The sequence below is a fragment of the Delphinus delphis genome, chromosome 9 (genome assembly GCF_949987515.2).
Source record: "Delphinus delphis chromosome 9, mDelDel1.2, whole genome shotgun sequence".
In the NCBI taxonomy this organism is placed as follows: domain Eukaryota; kingdom Metazoa; phylum Chordata; class Mammalia; order Artiodactyla; family Delphinidae; genus Delphinus; species Delphinus delphis.
Window position 1 is genome coordinate 7,720,321 of NC_082691.1, and position 26,738 is coordinate 7,747,058.

The window sequence follows — 26,738 nt, forward strand, 5'->3', positions numbered from 1 at the left end:
TTTTACATTTGTGTTTGCTCTTTTTTCTCCAGTCCCTTACTGCAACTTTCCTTGCACCTAAACAAAACTCCTTTTTTTTTCTAGAATAAATTTGGAATGTTCTTTCAGACATTACTCAGTATGTAAAAATTTATGCCAGGAATAAAATTACTTGAACACTTAACCTAATTCTTGCAGCTGCCCTGGGATTGTAACTGGAGTCCTGATGCCCTTCACTCAGTCTAAGGTGTGCAGCTTTCTTGCTCAGATAATTATTCTACATCTTTATCTGGGTCTAGGACCATTCCTGATGTTACGAAGTCAGTAAATCTATTTTATTCACTCCCTTGTGATTTTGACTGCACCTTTCTTCTGAGTGTAGGCTTTTTGATGCCCAGGTCTATCTGACCAGGATAATTTGTGAAATGATAAGTGGGAAAAACTCCTATATGTGCTTTTGTGTCCCAATTTACTCTCCATGCTAAATCCAACTTGCATTCAGTAGCGTGAGTGCTGTGGCCTTAAAATGCTGTAGATGAGTCAGAGGAGCGGGTTTCTGTCTTTCACTGACTCTCATCTCAGCTGGGAAACTGCTAACTGAGGAGTTACTCCCTTGTTCTTTCCCTATCCCTTGTTCTTTCCCTAATTACTAGCCTGTCCTTATGCTCTATTGGGTTGGTGCCTCCTGCCCCTCGCTGAGTCTGAGCTGCTAGGAGGCTGACGAGCACTTCGTGCAAGGCTGCTGGAGGCCTTTCTAACTTTCTCTGCTAACTCAGATCAGCAGCTTTCGGATCTGCTGCCTTTCTGCTCCTTCTCCACTGGATGGACTTTGAAAACACATTAGGTTTCGTGGAAAGTTCTTCTGAAATAGTAGGAAACCAAACGTTGGCTGGTTAATATTTATGCTGAAAATTATTGCCATAATTTTGAAATAATCTATAAAAATATGCAGAATCTTTCATAATCCAATTATAATCCAATTTCATAATTCAGTTCAATATAAGATCTGAATCCTCACATCTGTAGACTTGAAAACATTACCAGGCACCTTTCCAAAATTCTTATGGCATTTTATTGTGTGGTGAATAAACTGAAGGTGATGAGTCTGATGTATTTATTCCCTTTCGTTTACCTCCCCTGAAAAATATGGTCATCCCATAATAATGCTCTAACTTTTACATTTCTTCTCCTGGAGTTTGTTGCTGTAGTATAAATGAACATTTTTTAAATAAGTGGTTGAGAATCATCAAATGAAAATATGCTATTTAAAATATGATAATGGGTAGATCTGTTTCATAATAAAACATCGTGGACTTTAGTAATGTGGAATTAGTAGAATTCACTACAATATGTCAATGAATCTAATCTTGTACAGTAAGTACAAAATATATTAAACTGTGTACTTTTAGTTCTTGAAGCAGCAGGACGAAAGGCAAGCTGTCTTTCCATATCTAAACTTTTCTTATTGTTCACTTAAATTCATTGCAGCTCATTTCTTTCTAAGGGAGAAATGTCGTGGCATTATTGCTAAGATATTGGTTCACGTGAAAACATGGGCTTTCGGGAGTAAAAAAAAAAAGAAGCTCTGATTTGTAGCATTTGCTGATTTCTGTGGTGTAAATATTCCAATCATGGCCAATGTCAAACTACAAACAGTTTAACAAACCAGTCACAGAATTCCTGTGTATTTACCAGTTGGTGCTTGGGAGCCAGTGTGACTGGGCTCCATGACCCTGTGTGTGGTGTCCCACCCGAGATGCCCACTCACAGTGTCCAGCTGAGGGCCTCCCAACACACACGGTCACTCCTGAGAGTGGTCACTCCCACTCAGCTGGGAGCGCTTCCTACAAACTCCTCTCTGTGATTTGAATATGACAGCAAATCACAACAAAAACAGGCTTTCTCATTTATGCAACAGACTTTACGTTTCCTGTATTATTTTCTGCACTCTTATAATTGGCAGAGACGAGTCCACACCTTCCTCCAGCGTCCACAGTAAAGAGCTACTTTGTTCATCTCAACACCATTCCTTCCAATGCTGCATGGAATTCTGCACTTTAATCAAAATGCTCGCTGCTGGGCCCTGCATTAGGGTGCATGACACACCCAGGCTGAATGGTTTTGTGAAGACAACCTTCTTGAAGATGGGCTGCTTGGACCTCCCAAGTTAGGATTCCAAGAGGTGGGAGGATCTTGCCCTTCCAGACAGATGTATGACCTGGGAGGTTTGCTTGTTTTAACTCTTGACTTAGTGGGGAAAAGTGAAACATTTGGGAAGTATCTATAGAAAGTCCTTAGTCTTTGCATATCTACATACTTCCCCAGACATCCATTTAGGGTAGCCCTTATCAGTACCCTTATCAATAATACCTCCAGGAAGGCGTTGTGTTCCCGCAAAATGAGTCCACGTATTTGCTGGTCGAGTGGATCTGTGTTTTGCTGTGCTGAGGTCCAGTCTGTCATCTAAGGGCGCCCCTTCCTGCATCTTCTCCATCAAACTGATGGGGTGCGGGGGTGGGCGTTTTAATGTCTTTTGAGTAAGTCTGATTTTGAAATAGATTTCTCAGGACAAGATTGTCGTAATACTTCTTGGATAGTGACATTAAATTCTCCCTCACTGACAGAGTAGTTTGAAGGTATTGCTACTTAATGGTTTCATCCCCAGTACCCTGTGGGTCACATACATTTGTTTTATAAAGTGTTCATGTGGGAGAGATATGAAAGTAATATAGCCACCGCTTTCCCTACAACCCAACTCTGCAGATCCCAGGAGAGAGAGACAACACTTCATAAATTCAGAGCATTGCTCTTTTCCTAAAATAAGCCAATAAAATAAGGTGGGAACTAGAAGTGGTTGGATCCCAATTTGGGAAGAGAAGGGGTCCCTGAGTAGAAGAGGCAGAGGTCCTGCAGGGAGTGGACTTGAGTTTTTTTCCGTGTCCCCTGCAGACCCTCACTTCACCTGCAGCAGGCCTCTTGCAGGAGCTGCTCCCTGGGTACAGAGAGCTGGTGCCCAGGCAAAGCTGGACAGCACCCCATCCTATGGACTGACAAAATCTTCCGTGGGCTTATAGGCTGGCATGGAATTTGAGGTGCTCACACCCCCCAGTGTAGAATACTTGGTACACACACATGCACACATTCCAAAGACTAGAAGCACAAATCTATCACCCCAAACCCAAATCCCTGGATTCTTACCCACCACATGAGAGAATGCTGAAGTTCTTCAGTTATCCCGAGAAAAGACATAATCATAACCTTGAAACAGTGATAGGGTAATAAAAGCATAAGCGAAACTCTGAAAAAGTCAGATGTAAATGTAAGAAGAATAAGAGAAGAATGTATAACTTTCAGGGATAGCAGAGAACTTTTGATCTATTCAAAGATTAAAAAAGAGGAGGAAAAGAGCAATAAAGTATAGCAAACCGAACACGTGAAATAAGATGAAAGAAACAAACTTTTCCATAGCAACCATAACACAGGAAGAGCATGCAGGCGGCGTGCATGCCGGGAGCCTGCTAGTGGCCAGGGCAGCTGTTGGGACCGCGTGTGGGTGGAGCCTGTGTATGTCCACCTGTGTCCGCATGTGTGCATGCGTGTGCACACGGGGCCAGGGTGGGGAGGGGAGCTGGTCAGGGCTGGGGCTACCGCTGCCACCCTCAGCTGATGGTATTCTATCACAGAGATCCAAGGAGTCTCGGACTTCTATAAACTCTGGGCCTCCACATCCTTTGGAAGATGTATTTCTCAAGAAAGAAGACTTCTTAAGTTTAATGGTTTGCTTTATACCTTTAAAATATTGAGAAATATGTTTGTGAGCCTCTCTTTGAACATTGTGGGTAGGCCTGGCAGTTGTAGGGGTGTTGAGAAGGGAGCAGATTCTGGGTTATTGGAAGCAGGGCCAGCAGGCCTTGCTGGTGGGTTGGATGTGGGCTGTGACAGAATGAGAGGGGTCCCCAGACCATGCAACGGATGGGCTTGCCAGCATCCGAGACTGGGAAGGCTGGGGGTGGGGTGGGCTTGGGGAGGGGTGTTCAGAGTCTCAGTTTTGGAGACACTGATCATTAGACGCCCACATGGAGCTGTCAAATAGGTAGTCATGTGGCTCCACAGGAGAGACGTCACCAACCGTGTGACTATAGACAGAGACCAGAAGAGGGGTGAGGACAGAGCCCCGGGGTCGGGTCTTCTAACCTAAAATAGCAGCTAACTCGTCCAACACGGCGGCACAGACCACTACTTTAGGTTTGTTGTTTTTTTTTTTTAACATCTCTATTGGAGTATAACTGCTTTACAGTGGTGTGTTAGTTTCTGCTTTATAACAAAGTGAATCAGTTATACATACGTTCCCATATCTCTTCCCTCTTGCATCTCCCACCCTCCCACCCTCCCCATCTCACCCCTCTAGGTGGTCACAAAGCACCGAGCTGATCTCCCTGTGCTATGCGGCTGCTTCCCACTAGCTATCTATTTTACGTTTGGTAGTGTATATATGTCCATGCCACTTTCTCACTTTGTCACAGCTTACACTTCCGTCTCCCCATATCCTCAAGTCCATTCTCTAGTAGGTCTGTGTCTTTATTCCCGTCTTTTTTTTTTCTTAGATTCCATATATATGTGTTAGCATATGGTATTTGTTTTTCTCTTTCTGACTCACTTCACTCAGTATGACAGTCTCTAGGTCCATCCATCTCACTACAAATAACTCAATTTCGTTTCTTCTTATGGCTGAGTAATATTCCATTGTATATATGTGCCACATCTTCTTTATCCATTCATCCAATGTTGGACACTTAGGTTGCTTCCATCTCCTGGCTATTGTAAATAGAGCTGCAATGAATATTTTGGTACATGACTCTTTTTGAATTATGGTTTTCTCAGGGTGTATGCCCAGTAGTGGGATTGCTGGGTCATATGGTAGTTCTATTTGTAGTTTTTTAAGGAACCTCCATACTGTTCTCCATAGTGGCTGTATCAATTTATATTCCCACCAGCAGTGCAAGAGTGTTCCCTTTTCTCCACACCCTCTCCAGCATTTATTGTTTCTAGATTTTTGGATGATGGCCATTCTGACCGGTGTGAGGAGATACCTCATTGTAGTTTTGATTTGCATTTATCTAATGATTAATGATGTTGAGCATTCTTTCATGTGTTTGTTGGCAATATGTATATCTTCTTTGGAGAAATGTCTATTTAGGTCTTCTGCCCATTTTTGGATTGGGTTGGTTGTTTTTTTGTTATTGAGATGCATGAGCTGCTTGTAAATTTTGGAGATTAATCCTTTGTCAGTTGCTTCATTTGCAAATATTTTCTCCCATTCCAAGGGTTGTCTTTTGGTCTTTTTTATGGTTTCCTTTGCTGTGCAAAAGCTTTTAAGTTTCATTAGGTCCCATTTGTTCATTTTTGTTTTTATTTCCATTTCTCTAGGAGGTGGGTCAAAAAAGATCTTGCTGTGATTTATGTCATAGAGTGTTCTGCCTATGTTTTCCTCTAAGAGTTTGATAGTTTCTTGCCTTACATTTAGATCTTTAATCCATTTTGAGCTTATTTTTGTGTATGGTGTTAGGGAGTGTTCTAACTCATACTTTTATATGTACCTGTCCAGTTTTCCCAGCACCACTTATTGAAGAGGCTGTCTTTTCTCCACTATATATTCTTGCCTCCTTTATCAAAGATAAGGTGACCATTTGTGCGTGGGTTTATCTCTGGGCTTTCTATCCTGTTCCATTGATCTATATTTCTGTTTTTGTGCCAGTACCATGCTGTCTTGATTACTGTAGCTTTGTAGTATAGTCTGAAGTCAGGGAGCCTGATTCCTCCAGCTCCATTTCTCGTTCTCAGGATTGCTTTGGCTATTCGGGGTCTTTTGTGTTTCCATACAAATTGTGAAATTTTTTGTTCTAGTTCTGTGAAAACTGCCAGTGGTAGTTTGATAGGGATTGCATTGAATCTGTAGATTGCTTTGGGTAGTAGAGTCATTTTCCCAATGTTGATTCTTCCAATCCAAGAACATGGTTTATCTCTCCATCTATTTGTATCATCTTTAATTTCTTTCATCAGTGTCTTATAATTTTCTGCATACAGGTCTTTTGTCTCCTTAGGTAGGATTATTCCTAGATATTTTATTCTTTTTGTTGCACTGGTAAATGGGAGTGTTTTCTTAATTTCACTTTCAGATTTTTCATCATTAGTGTATAGGAATGCCAGAGATTTCTGTGCATTAATTTTGTATCCTGCTACTTTACCAAATTCATTGATTAGATCTAGTAGTTTTCTGGTAGCATCTTTGGGATTTTCTATGTATAGTATCATGTCATCTGCAAACAGTGACAGCTTTACTTCTTCTTTTCCGATTTGGATTCCTTTTATTTCCTTTTCTTCTCTGATTGCTGTGGCTAAAACTTCCAAAACTATGTTGAATAAGAGTGGTGAGAGTGGGCAACCTTGTCTTGTTCCTGATCTTAGTGGAAATGCTTTCAGTTTTTCACCATTGAGGATGATGTTGGCTGTGGGTTTGTCATATATGGCCTTTATTATGTTGAGGAAAGTTCCCTCTATGCGTACTTTCTGCAGGGTTTTTATCATAAATGGGTGTTGAATTTTGTCAAAAGCTTTCTCTGCATCTATTGAGATGATCATATGGGTTTTCTCCTTCAATTTGTTATTATGGTGTATCACATTGATTGATTTGCATATATTGAAGAATCCTTGCATTCCTGGAATAAACCCCACTTGATCATGGTGTATGATCTTAATGCTATGAGACTAGATATCAATTACTGGAAAAGATCTATAAAAAATGCAAACGCATGGAGGCTAAACAATACACTACTTAATAATGAAGTGATCACTGAAGAAATCAAAGAGGAAATAAAAAAATACCTAGAAACAAATGAAAATGGAGACATGACAATCCAAAACCTATGGGATGCAGCAAAAGCAGTTCTAAGAGGGAAGTTTATAGCAATACAATCCTACCTTAAGAAACAGGAAACATCTTGAATAAACAACCTAACCTTGCACCTAAAGCAATTAGGGAAAGGAGAACAAAAAAAACCCAAAGTTAGCAGAAGGAAAGAAATCATAAAGATCAGATCAGAAATAAATGAAAAAGAAATGAAGGAAATGATGGCAAAGATCAATAAAACTAAAAGTTTGTTCTTTGAGAAGATAAACAAAATTGATAAACCATAGCCAGACTCATCAAGAAAAAAAGGGAGAAGACTCAAATCAGTAGAATTAGAAATGAAAAAGGAGAAGTAACAACTGACACTGCAGAAATGCAAAAGATCATGAGAGATTACTACAAGCAACTCTATGCCAATAAAATGGACAACCTGGAAGAAATGGACAAATTCTTAGAAATTCACAACCTGCCGAGACTGAACCAGGAAGAAATAGAAAATATGAACAGACCAATCACAAGCACTGAAATTGAAACTGTGATTAAAAATCTTCCAACAAAAGCCCAGAACCAAATGGCTTCACAGGCGAATTCTATCAAACATTTAGAGAAGAGCTAACACCTATCCTTCTCAGACTCTTCTAAAATATAGCAGAGGAAGGAACACTTCCAGACTCATTCTACAAGGCCACCATCACTCTGATACCAAAACCAGACAAAGATGTCAGAAAGAAAGAAAACTACAGGCCAATATCACTGATGAACATAGTTGCAAAAATCCTCAACAAAATACTAGCAAACAGAATCCAATAGGTATATTTTTTAAGGGTCTTGTACTGAGAGGTTGGAGAAAATATAATGCTATCCAACACTGACAGCCTACTGAGATTCTTGGGAAACTTCTCAAGTGAAATTGTTTCCTCTACGTTCAGCAACATAGAAGTTTGACTTCAAGAAAGCATTCTTGGTTTTTAAAAAAACTCCAAATTTCTTTGTGTAAAGTTAAAATGGCCTTGCCTGTGAGTGTCCTTATGACCCTTTGACTTAGCTGTGATTGGCTGATCGTCCGTGTTCCTGAATTGTCCTAATACACCGTCAACTATGCATTCACGTTGTCTGTCATTTGTTTGTTTGTTTGTTGAAAATCTCAAGGACCAGAAATTCCAAATGACTCTTCCCTTTGGAGGTGGACACCTGCGGCACGGTCCCACCTCCTGTTGACACCAGTGTCTCTCTGAAGCTGAGGAGGTCTGTTCACAGAACCCAGACATGGAGGGTCCCCAACCCCTGGGGACAGGGGTCAGGGGGCGAAGGCCCAGCCCTGGTCTAGGGAGACAGGCTCTGTGCGGATGGGTCACCAGTGGGACCGAGCCCCAGGGACTAGCTCAGTCTCGCTCACTGTGCTCACTTGGCTCCCTTCTCTGTCTGGCTTTTCCAGCCACCTCACTCCTGTGACCTCGGTACCATTCAAATCCTCATAGGGAGTTTTACTCTTCACTCCCTGTAAGGATTTGCCATGTACCTAGTGTGGAAGGTCATCAAGTGAAAATACCTCGTGTTGCAGTACTTACCTCAAGCGTCTGCAGTTGCTGCTTCCTCTGTCCTAAATGCCGTTCCTCTAGATGTGACTTGCTTCACTCCCTCAAATCCTCACGATCTTGTTCAAATGTCACCTGCTTGCTGACAACGTGTCGACCATCCTGGAAACTAATACCCTCACCTGTGCCTTTGCTTCTCTTGTGACTTTTCTCCATGGCACTAATCCTCATCTGACATTCTTTATATGTTATTGTTTGTTTGTCATCTCTCGCCCTTTACAAAAATCCAAGAGGACTGGAGTTTCACCTGTTTTGTACGTTGACCTGGGCCTTCTTCACCCACAACAGCACTTGGTACAAATAGGCACTCAAAAAAAAAAAAAAGAAAAAATAGGCACTCAAATATTTGTTGAACACGAAATTTATATGGCAGTGGTTTTCTAAAGAATATGGCCAGGAAAATGCTTTTTCCCTTCAAGATGTTTTTAACCTTGCAGTGAGCATTATAAATGTATTGTGGTGTCTCTTTTGCCTTGGCTAAATTTAATACTCAATTCGAGCAACTTTGATACCCTTTGTTTCAGCATTCGATACGTGCTAGTTAATATTTCTATGGATGAAGATTTTCAAGGAATTAGCTGTTAACTCGACAGAGAAGAAATCAGTCAACCCAAATGAAACAGACAACATTGTGATCACTGATATGTACTTACTATTCCATTACCTTCCAGAGAGGCTAAAAAAAAGGATTAAGTTAGCTCAGTGGTTCTCACAGCCTGGTCCCCAGATAAGCCCCTTCAGGATGCCCTGGGAATTTGTTAGAAATGCAGATTTTTGGGCTCCACTCCATAGCCACTGAATCAGAACTTCTACTCATTGAGGGGGCCCAGCAACCTGTGTTTTACCAAACCTTCCAGGTGATTCTGATGCACACTGAAGTTTGAGAGCCATAAAATTAGATAACACACTCAGATTTTAATGAAAGAGAGTATATCAAACTCATTTTTTCTCTTATGTCTTAAAACAGATTTCTGACTCCGTTTTAGTGGTCTTTGCTGAAAGGCCAGGGGTAGATGAGGAAACTTCATGGAGTAAAATCACTGCTTGACAAATATTCTCTGAACTTAAGGGTGAAATCTCAAATCCCAGCCATTCTGAGGAGCAAACCTATTCACATCCTTGCTATAATATCTGAATTTTAGAATAAAGATGTTCTTAAGGACACAAATTAGTATACAGTGTTCTCTAAAGTTAGATTACCATGTCTATGGTTGATACCAATTAACGTTCTTACTGTTGAATATGGTACCACGGAGGACACATGATTTGGAGCGTGAGGTGTTTCTTCAGAGGTGATGGAGGGGTCCCACCTGCTGCCTTTTGCTAAGAACAGACTGCGATTTTTGTCTCTTACAGGTATACACATGTGGTAAAAGATTATTTCACTTCCTTACACGTGCCCAATGGCTATTTCCAAGTTTGGGGAAATGTTTCCTTCTTCCTAAAAAAAATGAGTTCTTATCCATCTTAAATATTTTCTTACCAATTCAAAGTGAGGCTACCAAAACAACAGCATGAATCCCTGGAGGAACGCTCCTACACAGACAGGAAAACGCCTATAATTCTTGTTGATCAGAGGAAGTCCCAGAATACACGTTAGTCTAACGGGTTCCCTCAGGTCTTCTAAAGAGCTATTAATAAAATAATATATATATACACAAAATGAAAGACAAACAAATAAACTTAATAAAATGTGTTTCAGTACCTCTTACAGGGCCCTGGTTCATTTGTTCATTCGTACCTTTTCACTGGTATACTGAGGTTAATATATTTCATTTTTATCACTGTTAGTGTAATTATAATTATGTTTATGATTTCCCATTGTTTTTTCCTCTTTGTACACACACGCAGAAATTGTGCCTTCTATTATGACTGCAGAATTGACTATATACACAGAAACGTAATGAAGTACAAGAAGCATAATGAAGGTTCGAAACAGGAAGGTTTTTTTTTTGTTTTTTTTGTTTTTACTGCAAAGAGGAGGTTTCCATCCTGTGAGGTCTTGACACAATTATTCTGTTTTCTTTCAGATAAAAAAAGTTTGTGTTTAATTCCATTTCAGTGTTTTCCTGTTTCTCTTTGTAGAGTTTCTCTACTCTCATCAGATATGGTTTTTCACAGATTTGGACACTGTGGGTCTGTGGGAATAAGGTTCGTAACCACGTATGTGAAAACAATTTCCTGTAAAGCTTCATGACTCCACGCAGATACACATATGAGTACCAATTGACATGTCTGCTCTGAGAAGCTGCAGGGCCTGTGTCTCCACTTCACCCTAAACTCATTTCCTGCCAGGCAGAACTCTTGAAACAGTTCAAGCAAAATCATTCTAAGAATATAGTGAATTATGTGCTGATCTCATGAGGGGAGCATTAAGCTCGTCGTTTGCCAGGAGTTCATTTCTCAGTAACCCTGATGCACCACTTGCCAAAAAATTGCCGTTTAGTGCTTCAGTTCAGAAGTGATTTATTTTTAAAAGTATTTCCAGATGTTTGAATTCACCTTCAAAAAGCCACATTTTCAAGTGAGTGACCGTGACTCTCAGCTACCCTGTCAAGTCCTGCACTTTTGTTTAATGTGTTGAAATAAAGATGCCTATTTGTTTTGACTCACCGCCGTCTTAGCTCAGGAAACCCCCACTGCACATGCGCTGAGACCAGCTCGCAGGACTGCGTGGGGGGGCTGGTGCCACATCTGCTTCTAGTCTGTCCAGCCCCAGTGAGGATTGCCCCGCTGCTGCTGCAGCTGCTCGTGAGAACCTGGGCTCCTGCTGCCTCCCATTACCAAAGAAAGGAAGAGGCCAAACGGCTGAGTGACCTCTGTCATTCCGTACCATTCTCTGTGTAAACACGTTTCTGGGGATGAACAGCGCACTCAGAGCGGTGTACCTTTCCTGTCTTCCAGGGGCAGAATGAGAGCACGTGTGCATTCCGTGCACTGGAGTTTAAATCTCGGCTCTTGCTAAGACACAAAGTGGCTGTAAGTTGTGTGTTTATCAATTGTCTACTTGGTCCATGGAAGCAGGGAAAAGTCATTTTCTGTGCAGAATTGGAAAATTGTATTTTGTTTACTTACACTGAATACAGAGAAAGTTCTACCCTCCCTTTAAATTAGAGATTTATTGAACCTACTGCTTAGCAGCTGCTTCAGAATATTTTGACATTAGATGTAGGCTCTTAGAAAAAGCACGTATTTATGAAAAAATAAAACTTTATGAAATGATCTTTCTCGGCAGGAGGCCAGCTAGCAATGGACACGTGCTGGGTCAACTATTGTAAATGGAGTTCTAATTTATTAACTTACAGTGCACACTGCTTTTGGAGTTCTATCCCAATGAGTGGTCGTCTTCACAGTGCCCTGCAGTGCCTACTGCACAGACCACAAGATTTCTCCCTGCAGACTTGCGTATTCAGTGTGTGGGGGGGGTGTGGGAATTCTTCAGATTGCGCGCTAGAGCTTCTGTTTAGATGCTTGTCTGAGCTGAGAACTCTTCTGGCACTTAGCCATGATGATTAACACCATGGCCTTCAAATTGGCCGGCCATGGATTCAAGCCAGCTCTCGTTCACTAACCATGTGAACTCGGGAAGGTAGCCTTGTGTCCACTCATTTTTAAAATGGAGATACTCTTACCACAACCATTGTGAGTGATGAGGCTCCGAAAGTAGATTTGTCACAGAATAAGTGCTAGGTATCTACTTTTTATATATATATAAAATTGTAATTATTTCTATTACGGTTATGACCAACTATATGCCATCTTGAGTATCTACTGTGGGATTCTAAAGCAGAGCTCCTTGAATGAGAATGACTTACAGAAAAATAGCAAAGCCAGTATTCCTTTCTTAAGCGATATCTTGATTCAGTCACTTTTGAAATGTCATCGTCACCTTAATTATCTTAAGAACATACTCTTTCTTTTTTGTTTATGCATCATTTTTATCAGAGAACTTCGTGTAGGGAGAAGATTTGTTTCTTCCTGTGTAGCAGGCAGAAGTCAGTCTGTGACCCCTGCTAAGCACGGAGCCTTCAGGGGGCAGCTGAATAGAGCTTTCTTGCAGCCTTGCTCTGGTTTTTGTCCATGTGTCCACGGCCCTAAACTTTACCAGTTCCAGCGCGTGTGTAAACCACAGAATAATGGATATGAAATTGGAAAGCTCGCACCCTGAAACTCCGTTGCCAGGGAATGCGTAGCAGTGTTTATAGGAAGTAAATGGTGCTGACAACACAGTATCCACTTTCAGCTCTGATGTCAAGCAGGAAGCAGCTCTTCCTGCCAGAGGGGCCCAAGCGTCTAGCTCCGCTCTCCTGTCTGCCTTCAGCGGGGCGGGTGTACGCTGTGTGCACGTTTCCCTGCATCTTTCTGGGGACTCCAGGCGGGTATGTCCCAGAATGTCCCTCCTCCTCAGAGACGCATTCTCCTAGATCGGATCATCGTTGGTAACCCTTCCCTTTCCTTTGGTTCCCGGCTTCTCAGCAATGGGTCCAGACTGGCCTATTTCTGTTACGGACTTTGAACTGAGGGGGATCCGTCAGGCGCAGTCTCAGCGGCTGACCACTTGTCCTGGTGTGCCGGGCTACACCACTTGTTCCCATAATTAATACGACTGCTCCCTTTCCCTTGCAAAGTGACCCGGTTTAGAAATAAGTTGTAGGAGTCTCAGTCCCGAGTCTCAGACAGCGTGGGCACAGCGTTCGCACTGCTGCTTCAGCCTCTTTCCTTCTGACGGAGACTGGGAAGAGGAGGTCGGTGTGCCTCTCCCTGGCTGTGTGTCTCCCCGGCTGGGGAGGCTGCAGTGCAGTGGGGTCTTGGCCAGTCCCCTCTTTGCCAGGGTCCCTAACTCTGCTACTGATTTCCAGGCAGCCTGTAGTTCTTTGACAGGGGCTGGAAGCGGAAGGCTGGCGCTAAGGGCACCCTTGGGTGGGAACACACCGCACCCCACTCTGCCAGCCCGTCCTGAATATGGCAGTTGCATTGCCCTCGGCAGATCTAGCCAACGGGGCTGGCATGCGTGGAAGAAGTCATGGTTATGGCCAACTCTGGGGACTGCTCAGAGCAGTAGGGGGTGCCCGCTTAGTTTTCTGTTCAGTGAATCCTGGATATTTGGGCCTGCAGGGAAATACGAACACTTTTCCCTACCAGCTTTGCCACCCTCTCTCTGCGTTATATCGGTTCACAGAGTCCAGTATATAACTCCAAAATGTACTTTTCTATATATCTTCATTGATGATGCAGTTATTATAATTTTTCTAACTTTGGCATATGATAATCTCCATCTTCTAAGTAATGTTGCTGATTTTTCCCTTGTGTGTGTTCATGGCCATACAGCTCTCCATGGGACTTTAGTAGAGGATAGATCAGGCACCAATAAATTGACAAGTTAACTCCAAATTCCCAATTCAATTAATACCTGGTTGAGTTATGTCCTTAAATATTTCCATTTGTTTTATTCTGTCTTCAGATGCGAGGTGGTTCTATGATTTTTTATTAATACTGTTTACATGGCAAGTAATAGAAACTGATACTGGCTTGAGAGAAGGAGAATTTATTGGAAAGATACTGGAATATCTCGCAGAACCCAGGAACGAGCTCAATAACCAAGGCTTGAGGAAAGGGAACAGGGAAGCACTGAGGTCCTGGCAGCAGGGGTCCAAGGCAGCATGGGGACAGTAACATCTGCTGTGTAAGTCTCCAGATTCTCAGCCCCAAATTACACATTCCTGGCACGAAATCTGATGGCCCAGTTTGACTGTGGCATGGGGGTAGGGTCACTTAACACAGACATGACTGTTGGACAGTGTTCAGAGCAGACAGACTTGCAGCAGGTCAGCCTTTTTAAGTGGTGTCTACTCCAGTTTCCTATGTGGGCTATCTTGGTTACATCTTTTGTATCAAAACTATCGAAATATGAAATGTTCTCTCAGCATTTCCCTTGGCCATCTCCCACATTTGTGCATCCAGGACATCTGTACTCTAAGGAAAGGCATGTGATAGATAAAAAGAGAAAAATTGGATTATTTTAGAAGGAGTGTTCTTATGAGATGGTAAGGAAATTATTAACCCAAGCCTTCTCTACCAAGATTATTCCCTGACTTGGGGAAGGGTATAACGTTAGAAGGGAAACTGTGAGAATGAAAATACCATTAGATCTCAGCAAGAGTGAGCGGGCATGCTGCTCCCCAGACCAAGCCCCAGGCGGGTGACAGAAACCCCGCCTGATTTGTGGAGCTGAGACACTCAGGGGTTCCTGGAGAGACAGTGAGACCCACAGAAGAAAGGAATAATTCCCAAGCACGTAGGAGCAGCGTGGAGTGGCAGACAGTCACCGAACCCAAGAGTTCATGAAGATGGGGAAGACAAACGACCCCACACGCAATCAACTGCCTGTATCACGGGTCAGATGGGGGGATGGACACGCCAGCAGATGCCTGGAATGCAGCAGAAGGTGCACAGATGAATGAATGAATGAGTGACACTGTGGCAGTTGGTAAACTCCCTAGAATTTAGACACAATCCTGGTGAAATTTTAGGTTAAAATTCTTCCATCCTGAGTTGGAAAAGGAAAACAAAAACAAAGAAAATTTACATTTCTGCAATGACTGAGGTTGTAAACTGATATATCAGCAACATTTACTTACTAAAACTGAACTGCATGCAATTGTAACTTTTTCTGTGCTGGGGGACTTTTTATATGGGCTTGGGTTCATTTATTTCTTGAAAGTTTGAGAGCCTCCACCATCAATCCTAGCTGTACACATACAAATGTAGCTTTTGTGGAAATGGACAAAATTTTGACATTTTTGACAGTGGTTGTTTTTTTGAAGAAATGAAATTATTTACTCTTCCCTCTTGCTGTGTCAGTATCTTAAAATACATTTCCCTTTGTTAAAAAGTAATGTATCCATTTGTATACGATTTAAAAAATTCAAGTCAAGCAGAGGGAAGACAAATTATCCATAATTTCACTACTCAGAGAAAAAATACTGTTAAGAAATTGGTGTCTATTTATCTATAATTCTTAATATATAATACTTTACATTTTAATCAACTTTATTTTCCATTTCTTTTAAACATTTAAATTCATTATAATTGTGTAGTATTTACTTATAATTTTATTTTAAAATATTTTATAATGTTATTATTTTTATTATTTTAATACTTGCTTATTGTAAAGGATTTGGGAAACATACTAAAATATAAATAATACGATAAAAACCATCACACAACTTTTAACATTTTGGTGTTTTTTCCTTTCAAATCTTCGTGTGTATACACAAGCATACACAGGCAAATTTCAATTTTATGTATATTGTTTTATAATTTATAAATTTAAAAATTCTCATTTATTTTCTTTTTCACTGAATAAATTTGTCTCAAATTTATCTATTTCAGTTATCTTCTAAAATATTTTTTTCTTGGTGCATCCACTGTGGAAACCAGTATTGGATGTTTCTCAAAAAACTAAAAATAAAACTACCATATGACCCTGCAATTCCACTCCTGGGTATAAATCTGAAAAAAGCAAAAATGCTAATTCAGAAAGATACATGCACCTCAGTGTTCATAGCAGTGTTATTTACAAGAGCCAAGACATGGAAACAACCTAAGTGTCCATCAACAGATGAATAGATAAAGAAGATGTGGTATAAATATGTGTGTGTATATATATATATATATATATATACACACACACACACACACACACACAATGGAATATTATTCAGCTGTAAAAAAAATCTGCCATTTGCAGCAACATGGGTGGATTTGGAGGGCATTATGTGTAGTGAAATAAGTCAGACAGAGAAAGACAAATACTATATAATATCACTTATATGTGGAACCTAAAAAATACAACAAACTAGTGAATATAATAAAAAAGAAGCAAACTCACAGATACAGAGGACAAACTAGTGGTTACCAGCAGGGGGAGGAGGGACACTATATGGGTGGAGGAGGGGGAGGTACAAACTATTGGGTATAAGACAGGCCCAAGGATGTGTTGTACAACATGGGGAATATAGCCAATATTTTGTAATGACAGTAAATGGAACGTAACCTTTAAAAATGTATAAAAATAAATTAAAAAATAAAATAACATAGCTTTTTCTTAATTATATATTTTTAATTATTTCTAGTTTAGGTTTATAATGCCTGTTCTCTTAAGAGAACTTCCTTGTTGCCACTCTTTTCTTGATTGTTTTATTTATTTTCTCCTCTTTATTTGGAATTATGATTATGGTAAAATTTAGGCTGAAGTGTGTGATTTTCTTGTTATTTTCTAAATGTATATTCTTGTGTTTTTATTTTTCCTCCTTAACTCAATAGTTATTTGAGAGATTGATTTAAAAAATAGATATACAAATTGATTTATTTTAAAAATAGCATTTTGTGTGATTGCCACACATTAGAGAAAAATATGAAAAACACAATTAACTGAAGATAACTTTATTCCACGATTCAGAGATAACAATTATTAACCTTTAGTTGTATATCCTTTTTATTTTTATTCTAAGCATAGGCAGAATACATTAAACTAAGGTAATATTGTAAATACTGCTTTATGAAATACCTTCTTCCACTTCATAAAAAACATGAATATTTTACCACAGTGACCTGTAGACTTGCACTGTATTAATACAAGATAATTTATGTAACTGACACCATTTTATTGAATGTTTGGAGTATTTACTCCCTTTTTTCCTGTACATAAAATCATTATGGATTTCTCTGATTATTTGTCTAGGAAAATTCTGTAAGTTGAATTATTGGATCAATTTTTAAGGGCATTCTAAAGCTTTTGATTCATATTAGCAACTAGTCCTACAAAAAAGTCACACAAAATTACACAAAATTACACAAAATTAGACAAGAATGCTTTTTCCCTCTATTCATGTCCTCAATTAAGATTATTTAAACAGCTGTCCATTTTATTTTTCATTTTATAGTGTTTCTACTACCATTTTTTTTGTACTTTGATACCTATTTGTATTTCTTTTTTAATGAATAACTTCACATTTTTATTCATTAAAACTTGTTGGTTCCATTTCTTTTTGTTTATTTATTATAGCTTTTATAAGTTTGTTATCCCTTTGTGGACCATGTTTTTTCTAGTTTGTCATTTAAATTTGTTTTTGCTTGCTTTTCCTATTTTAAATGTTTAACTATTAATTTCCAGTTTTGTTGCATTTTGATCATTGCATAAAATATTATACAAGTGATAATTGCTAATATTGTTGTACACATGAGTATGACTGTCTCCTAGTTTTAATACATCTTATCTTTGTGTGGTTATCTCCCCATTGCCTTGAGAAAGGCATTCTCTGCTTACTTCTCTGGTAATATTCTTTTCTGTTCCTTGTTACTTCTATAAGAGCCCTCACAGTTAATTAATTTTCTGACTCTCTTGCTCTCTTACCTGTTCTCAAGTAAATAGTTTGATGACAGTTTGATGTTTCTTCATGCAATATTCAGTCTCTTACAGAATAATAAGACATTGTAGTGACCTAGAATGTCATGGTCTTTCCAGTTGAGAACATTGTAATTTTAATTTTAATTTTGTGAGGATGTATTATTCGGTGTCTGATACTCATATGATAGTCATATATGTAATATACGTATATACCATATATACCAGAATGAGTATGCCAGAATATAAACTATGACTGTCCCAACAAGTAAAATCAAAGTGGTGTTTATAGAATGAATACCCCAGGAGGACCTGGGATTCCAGTTTCCTGATAGATGAGCGATGAAGGGATTCTTGGTGCGATACTTTTATTTACAAGTAAATGGTTGGCAATCAATAAATCAAAGGGAAAAATAAGTATTTTTCAATAACCTCAAATTGTTGCAATTCCATTCCATATTCTTCTGCAATTGTTCTCTCTCCTGAGTAATCTACTTCTTTTTCTCTCTCTCTTTACCACCTCATCCCAATCTACAGAACGGTATCTCCAATCCTAGAATGAACAAACAAACAAAGAAAACATAGCAAATAACAAAGAAGTTCACCTCCCTTGATTCCATATCACCTTCTGCTCCATTTTCTGCAATACTTCAAAGCAAACGCCTTGCTCGCATCCAAGAGAACTGGCGTTTCCACTTCCTCCTCTGCCCAGGTCCCCACGGCGGCAGCTCTTGCCAGGTCACCAGCGCACCCCACTTGGTCCTGTCCTGTTTCCCTGCTGGCTCAGCAGCAGTGCAGACAGATGACATTGCCTCCTCCTCAAAACGCCCTCTCTCCTGGTCTCCTCCTAGCCCTCTGGCTGCTCCCTCTCAGACTCCTTTTTTGGATCCTTTTCTCCTTGGTTTGAAAGCACTGAGGGACTCTAGACTCTGGACCTAATATCGGGCTCACTCTCTTCTCTGTCCACGTAATCGCCCTTCAAGGCTTGATCCTGTCCTGTGGACTAAAGGCTTTTTTTATGTCTGACTTCTTTTACTCAGCAAACTATTTCTGAAATTTGTCCATGGAATTGCATGTATTGATAGAGTTTTCTTTTTCATTTTTATTGCTGGTATTTATTAATTTATCCACCTATTGGTGGACATTTGGGTTGTGTTCAGTTTGGGGCTATTATAAATAAAGTTACCATGAACATTCAAGTTAAGTCTTTATGTGGACAAAGTTTTCATTTTGGGGGTGTGGGTGGTAAATACTTTTGCTGAGTCTTTTGGTAAATATATGTTTAACTTTATAAGAAACTGACAGACGACTTTCCAAAGTAGTTGTGCCACTTTTGCGTTCCCAGCAGCCCGGTGGGAGGTTCCTTTGGCTCTACATCCTCACTATCAGTTGTCATTGTCAGATTTTTCTTTTAATTTTAGCCATTCTAGTTGGCAAATAGTGATGTTAACTTGCATTTATATGGTGAGTAATGATGTTGAGCATCTTTTCATGTATTTATTAGCTACACATCTTGCCCATTTTTATTAGGTTATTTGTCTTCCTCTTATTTAGTTGTATGAATTCTTCATATATTCTAGATACACATCCTTTGTCAGATGTATGCACTGAGAATGTGCCTCCCAGTTTGTATCTGGATGTGTCCCTCTACCTAAGGGCACTGTTCTTTTGAAAATGGCCAACTGTACAGAACCCTGTTTCTTTCTGGATTCAAGTAATCATGCTCTCCCTACATCCTTATAGGCTCATATGGTGAGAGCAGGGCTGCCCCCAGCTGGGATACTGCACTAACACATGCTTCTGTGAACGTTTCCTTTGAAAATAAATTCTCCTTGAGCCATATATCTCCTTTAGGGCCGTTTGTTTTCTCTCTCATCTCTCTATCTTTCTGATTATCTTCTCCCACTAGAATACAAACTCCATGAAAGACATGATCAGTGTGTCTTACCTGCCGTTGTATCTTTAAAAAACTACCTTGCTAGGGGCTTCTCTGGTGGCGCAGTGGTTGAGAGTCCGCCTGCCAGTGCAGGCGACACAGGTTCGTGCCCCGGTCCGGGAAGATCCCACATGCCGCTGAGCGGCTGGGCCCGTGAGCCATGGCCGCTGAGCCTGCGCGTCCGGAGCCTGTGCTCCGCAATGGGAGAGGCCACAGCAGTGAGAGGCCCGCGTACCGCAAAAAAACAAACAAACAAACAAAAAAAACTACCTCGCTAAATAAACATTTGCTGAATGAATAAACACACGAATAAAAAGCAGACTTTTGCCTAGGCAGAAAGCCAGGTTTGATTCTAGACTAATAAATGGTTTCAACAAACCTAAAGAAACATAGGAAAGGAGGGTTTCTTGATCAACAAACTCAAATGATCAACAAACTCAAAAAGCCTTTGCAATGGCTTCTTTGGCAGGGTATTGTCACCATGGGACTCTGGGTGGCTGGGCAGGCCCCCTCTAGAAGGTCTGCCCACCAGAACTGCCCACAAAGCTTTTATGAGTACAGATTCCGAGAATCCATCCAGGACCTACCGATCCAGGGTCTCTGAATTTCTATTTTTAAACTCTCTGGGTGATGGTAGCACAGCTAGTTGCCAAAAAGCCAGCATGTTCAAGATTCTCTCTAGGGTGTACCCCGCCAACAGTCTCCACTGCTGCTCCCCTCCCCTCACATCACACCCCCCAAAACTACACATTTCTCTTCATATCAGGATGAAGGTCAGGATGTGCTTGATGAGGCACAGTTTTAAAATAAAAGAAAAACACACTGTATGTTTATTAAAAAAATACTAATAGTGTTTGGTTGAGGGCTCTGTCAGTCTTGGTCCTTGAAAACCAAATAGCAGTCTATCATTGAATTCAAAGTTAGGATTTGGTCTTAAATCTTGGCAAGAAGCTCAACACTCAGAACAGTTATAATCTAAGCAATGAATTCACAGTTTTCCTGAAGCAAACTGAATTGTTTCTACCATCATCCTGCTTAAGAGATGTCCTAAAGGATCCCATTACCGGGCAAAATGATCCTTTAAAGTCTAAAAGAAAATCCTTATAAAAATGGGTCTGTACATGCTGTGGCCACCGTAGAGTGCAGTTAACATGGCAGTTAACATGTTTCTTAAAGAAAAACTGAGTGCCGTGGTAGCACAGGTAACTGCTGGGCCTTCCCCACATGACCATAACAGGCCTCTGATCTGTACTTTCTTTCCCACCCTTGTTCATATTGTAACTACGCAGATTCTTCTAGAAAATTTTTACACCTTCAAGCGATTTCAGTCTCTATCACACCCCAAACTTTCCCTGCTGTAACCCTAATCCTTCTAAAGCACAGCCCTGCTCACGTCCTTCTGAACGTTTAAGTCTCTTGACTGAGTTTAGGAGCATCGTCAGCTTCACCATCTTCCAAATGCACGTTTCAAATTCCAGCCTCGGTGCCTCTGTTTTCGAGTATTCCCGCTTGTTCAATAGCAGTTCCAAATTTCCTAAAAGGGGGAACTCTGGGACAGCCATCTGATTGTAAGAACTGAGGGCTGCTCTCAGAGGAGTTATTCTGAAGCTACAGTTGAAAAGGTAGCTCATTGGTTTTACTTAGGTTGTAGCTTCACTTGTTGGGGCGTCGAGGCATGGTAGAGGGTAACTTACGGTTGTTATGATTATGCAGTACAGGGATGGGGAAGCCAGAGTCCCTTCCACTCCATCCCATGGTGTGGCTACTGAATCTGTATCTCCCCAAATGTGTTCCAAGTCATCACCTGTCTGTGTCTGCCCATCTTACAGAGCTGACCTCAAGCCCTCACTTCCTGCAGTTACTCTCAAAAACCTTTAGTAGTAAAAAAAAAAAAAAAAAAAAAAAAAAAAAAAAAAAAAACCTTTAATAACTTCCTTAATCTCTTTGTTTTAGCCCCACTAGACAACAGGGAGACTGAGTGGGAGGAATACATCTCACACCCAAGTACCGATCTAGTATTTAACACGGACGCAGCAGACATTTGATCTGCATTTCCTGTCCACTCACTTAAACAACTAAAATTTCAATGGAAAGAAAAAACATAAGTGTGTGTGAGACAGTAATGATCAACACAAGAGCATCTGGAGGTGTAGCGCTCTGCTCAAAAGACTGGGTTCAGGTCCACCCCCGTGAGCTTTGCTGAGTCAGCCACACTCTCACTCAGTTTCCCAGCACCTCAGAGGGAAGGATGAGGACCATCAGTGAGGACCACATCGAAAATGGATGTGAAAATGCTTGGTAAACCGTGAATCTTCACACAAATGATAATCCACAAGACAGCCAGGACCATTTTCTCAAATATAATGATCCTGTTGTACCATTCTTTTTTTTTCTTTTTTAACATCTTTGTTGGAGTATAATTGCTTTACAATGGTGTGTTAGTTTCTGCTGTATAACAAAGTGAATCAGCTATACATACACATATATCCACATATCCCCTCCCTCTTGCGTCTCCCTCCCTCCCACCCTCCCTATCCCACCCCTCTAGTTGGACACAAAGCACCGAGCTGATCTCCCTGTGCTATGCGGCTGCTTCCCGCTAGCTATCTATTTTACGTTTGGTAGTGTATATATGTCAATGCCACTCTCTCACTTTGTCACAGCTTACCTTTACCCTTCCCCGTGTCCTCAAGTCCATTCTCTATGTCTGCATCTTTATTCCTGTCCTGCCCCTAGGTTCTTCAGAACGTTTTTTTTTCTCTAGATTCCATATATATGTGCATATATAGTTTTCTGTTGGCATACGGTATTTGTTTTCTCTTTCTGACTTGTTTCACTCTGTATGACAGTCTCTAGGTCCATCCACCTCACTACAAAAAACTTGATTTTGTTTCTTTTTATGGCTGAGTAATATTCCATTGTATATATGTGCCACATCTGCTTTATCCATTCATCTGTCAATGGACACTTAGGTTGCTTCCATATCCTGGCTACTGTAAATAGCGCTGCAATGAACATTGTGGTACATGACTCTTTTTGATTTATGGTTTTGTCAGGGTATATGCCCAGTAGTGGGATTGCTGGGTCGTATGGTAGTTCTATTTTTACTTTTTTGAGGAACCTCCATACTGTTCTCCATAGTGGCTGTATCAATTTACATTCCCACCAACAGTGCAAGAAGGTTCCCTCTTCTCCACACACTCTCCAGCATTTACTATTTGTAGATTTTTTGATGATGGCCATTCTGACTGGTGTGAGGTGATACCTCATTGTAGTTTTGACTTGCATTTCTCTAATGATTAGTGATGTTGAGCATCCTTTCATGTGTTTGTTGGCAATCTGTATATCTTCTTTGGAGAAAGGTCTAATTAGGTCTTCTGCCCATTTTTGGACTGGGTTGTTTGTTTTTTTGATATTGAGCTACATGAGCTGCTTGTATATTTTGGAGATTAATCCTTTGTTAGTTGCTTCATTTGCAGATATTTTCTCCCATTCTGAGGTTGTCTTTTCTTCTTGTTTATGGTTTCCTTTGCTGTGCAAAATCCCATAGGTTTTGGGTTGTCCTGTTTTCATTGTCACTTGCTTTTAGGTACTTTTTTATTTCTTCAGTGATCTCTTGGTTGTTTAGTACTATATTGCTTAGCCTCCATGTGTTTGTATTTTTTCCAGATTTTTTCCTGTAATTGATATCTAGTCTCATAGCATTGTGGTCAGAAAAGATACTTGATATGATTTCAATTTTCTTAAATTTACCAAGGCTTGATTTGTGACCCAAGATATGATCTATCCTGGAGAATGTTCCATGAGCACTTGAGAAGAAAGTGTAATCTGCTGTTTTTGGATGGAATGTCCTAGAAATATCAATTAAGTCTATCTTGTTTAATGTATCATTTAAAGCTTGTGTTTCCTTATTTATTTTCATTTTGGGTGATCTGTGCACTGGTGAAAGTGAGGTGTTAAAGTCCCCCACTATTATTGTTTTACTGTCGATTTCTTCTTTTATAGCTGTTAGCGTTTGCCTTTATGTATTGAGGTGCTCCTATGTTGGGTGCATAAATATTTACAATTGTTATATCTTCTTCTTGGATTGATCCCTTGATCATTATATAGTGTCCTTCTTTGTCTCTTGTAATAGTCTTTATTTTAAAGTCTGTTTTGTCTGATATGAGAATGGCTACTCCAGCTTTCTTTTGATTTCCATTTGCATGGAATATCTTTTTCCATCCCCTCACTTTCAGTCTGTATGTGTCCCTAGGTTTGAAGTGGGTCTCTTGTAGGCAGCATATACATGGGTCTTGTTTTTTTATCCATTCAGCAAGCCTGTGTCTTTTGGTTGGAGCATTTAATCCATTCACATTTAAGGTAATTATTGATATGTGTGTTCCTATCACCATTTTCTTAATTATTTTGAGTTTGTTTTTGTAGGTCCTTTTCTTCTCTTGTGTTTCCCACTTAGAGAAGTTCCTTTAGCATTTGTTGTAGAGCGGGTTTGGTGGTGCTGAATTCTCTTAGCTTTTGCTTGTGTGTAAATGTTTTAATTTCTCCGTTGAATCTGAATGAGATTTTGCTGGGTAATCTTGGTTGTAGGTTTTTCCCTTTCATCACTTTAAATATGTCCTGCCACTCCCTTCTGGTTTGCAGAGTTTCTGCTGAAAGAACAGCTGTTAACCTTATGGGGATTCCCTTGTATGTTAATTGTTGTTTTTCCTTGCTGCTTTTAATATTTTTTCTTTGTATTTAATTTTTGATAGTTTGATTAATATGTGTTTGGTGTGTTTCTCCTTGGATTTATCCTGTATGGGACTCTCTGCGCTTCCTGGACTTGATTGACTATTTCCTTTCCCATATTAGGGAAGTTTTCAACTATAATCTCTTCAAATATTTTCTCAGTCCCTTTCTTTTTCTCTTCTTCTTCTGGGATCCCTATAATTCGAATGTTCGTGCATTTAATGTTGTCCCAGAGGTCTCTGAGACTGTCCTCAGTTCTTTTCATTCTTTTTTCTTTATTCTGCTCTGTGGTAGTTATTTCCACTATTTTATCTTCCAGGTCACTTATCCGTTCTTCTGCTTCGGTTATTCTGCTATTGATTCCTTCTAGATAATTTTTTCTTTCATTTTTTGTGTTGCTCATCATTGTTTGTTTGCTCTTTCATTCTTCTAGGTCCTTGTTAAACGCTTCTTGTATTTTCTCCATTCTATTTCCAAGATTTTGGATCATCTTTACTATCATTACTCTGAATTCTTTATCAGGTAGACTGCCTATTTCCTCTTCTTTTGTTGGTCTGGTGGGTTTTTTCCTTACTCCTTCATCTGCTGTGTAGTTCTCTGTCTTCTAATTTTGCTTAACTTACTGTGTTTGGGATCTCCTTTTCTCAGCCTGCAGGTTCGTAGTTCCTGTTGTTTTTGGTGTCTGCTCCTGGTGGGTAAGGTTGGTTCAGTGGGTTGTGTAGGCTTCCTGGTGGAGAAGACTGGTGCCTGTGTTCTGGTGGGTGAGGCTGGATCTTGTCTTTCTGGTGGACAGGACCGCATCCGGTGGTATGTTTTGGGGGTGTCTGTGACCTTATTATGATTTTAGGCAGCCTCTCTGCTAATGGGTGGGGTTGTGTTCCTGTCTTGCTAGTTGTGTGGCGTAGGGTGTCCAGCACTGTAGCTTGCTGGTCGTTGAGTGGAGATGGGTCTTAGTGTTGAGATGGAGATCTCTGGGAGAGCTTTCACCATTTGATATTACATGGAGCCAGGAGGTCTCTGGTGGACCAATGTCCTTAATTTGGCTCTCCTGCCTCAGAGGCTCAGGCCTGACACCTGGCCGGAGCACCAAGACCCTGTCAGCCACACAGCTCAGAAGGAAAGGGAGAAAACAAATAATAATAAATAAATAAATAAATAAAATAAACTTATTAAAATGGAAAAAACTTATTAAAAATAAAAAAGTAATTAAAAAAAGAGAGAAAGAAGGTAGAGAGCAAGCAAACCAAAAAACAAATCCACCAATGATATCAAGAGCTAAAAACTATTAAGTGAGAATAAAACCAAAGGACAGTCTGAGCCCTAGGACAAATGGCAAAAGCAAAGTTATACAGACAAAATCACACAAAGAAGCATACACATACACACTCACAAAAAGAGAAAAAGGAAAAAATATATATATAAAGAGAGAGAACCAAATCAATAAACAAATCTACCAATGATAATAAGCTCTAAATACTAAACTAAGATAAACATAAAACCAGAAACAAATTAGATGCAGAAAGCAAACCCCAAGCCTACAGTTGCTCTCAAAGTCCACCACCTCAATTTTGGGATGATTCGTTGTCTATTCAGGTATTCCACAGATGCAGGTACATCAAGTTGATTGTGGAGCTTTAACCCACTGCTCCTGAGGCTGCTGGGAAACATTTCCCTTTCTTTTCTTTCTTTGCACAGCTGCTGGGGTTCAGCTTTGGATTTGGACCCGTCTGCGTGTAGTTTGCCTGAGGGCATCTGTTCCTCACCCAGACAGGATGGGGTTAAAGGAATGGCTGATTAGGGGGCTCTGGCTCACTCAGGCCGGGGGGAGGGAGGGGTATGGAATGCAAGGAGAGCCTGCATTGGCAGAGGCTGGTGTGACGTTGCACGAGCCTGAGGCACACCATGTGTTCTCCCGGGGAAGTTGTCCCTGGATCACGGGACCCTGGCAGTGGCAGGCTGCAGAGGCTCCCGGTAGGGGAGGTGTGGATAGTGACCTGTGCTCGCACACAGGCTTCTTGGTGGCGGCAGCAGCAGCCTTAGTGTTTCATGACCATCTCTGGTGTCCATGCTGATAGCTGCGGCTTGCACCCGTCTCTGGAGCTCATTTAGGCGGTGCACTGAATCCCCTCTCCTCGCACACCCTGAAACAATGGTCTCTTGCCTCTTAGGCAGTTCTGGACTTTTTCC

At 40.5% G+C, this 26,738-nt stretch overlaps 1 long non-coding RNA gene across 5 annotated transcripts in view; it reads left to right on the top strand.

Moving 5' to 3' along the window:
* Positions 1-26,738, top strand: part of LOC132430854 (uncharacterized) — a 156,156-nt gene that overhangs the window by 58,721 nt on the left and 70,697 nt on the right. For 2 of the 5 annotated variants that reach the window (XR_009520576.1, XR_009520575.1), the window contains one exon: positions 11,386-16,468. The exons of 2 other annotated variants lie outside the window; for them this stretch is intronic. This is a non-coding gene — a long non-coding RNA (uncharacterized lncRNA). Of the gene's footprint in view, positions 1-11,385; positions 16,469-26,738 lie in introns of those variants that run through there. One more of the 5 variants, XR_009520577.1, reaches the window with a different exon arrangement.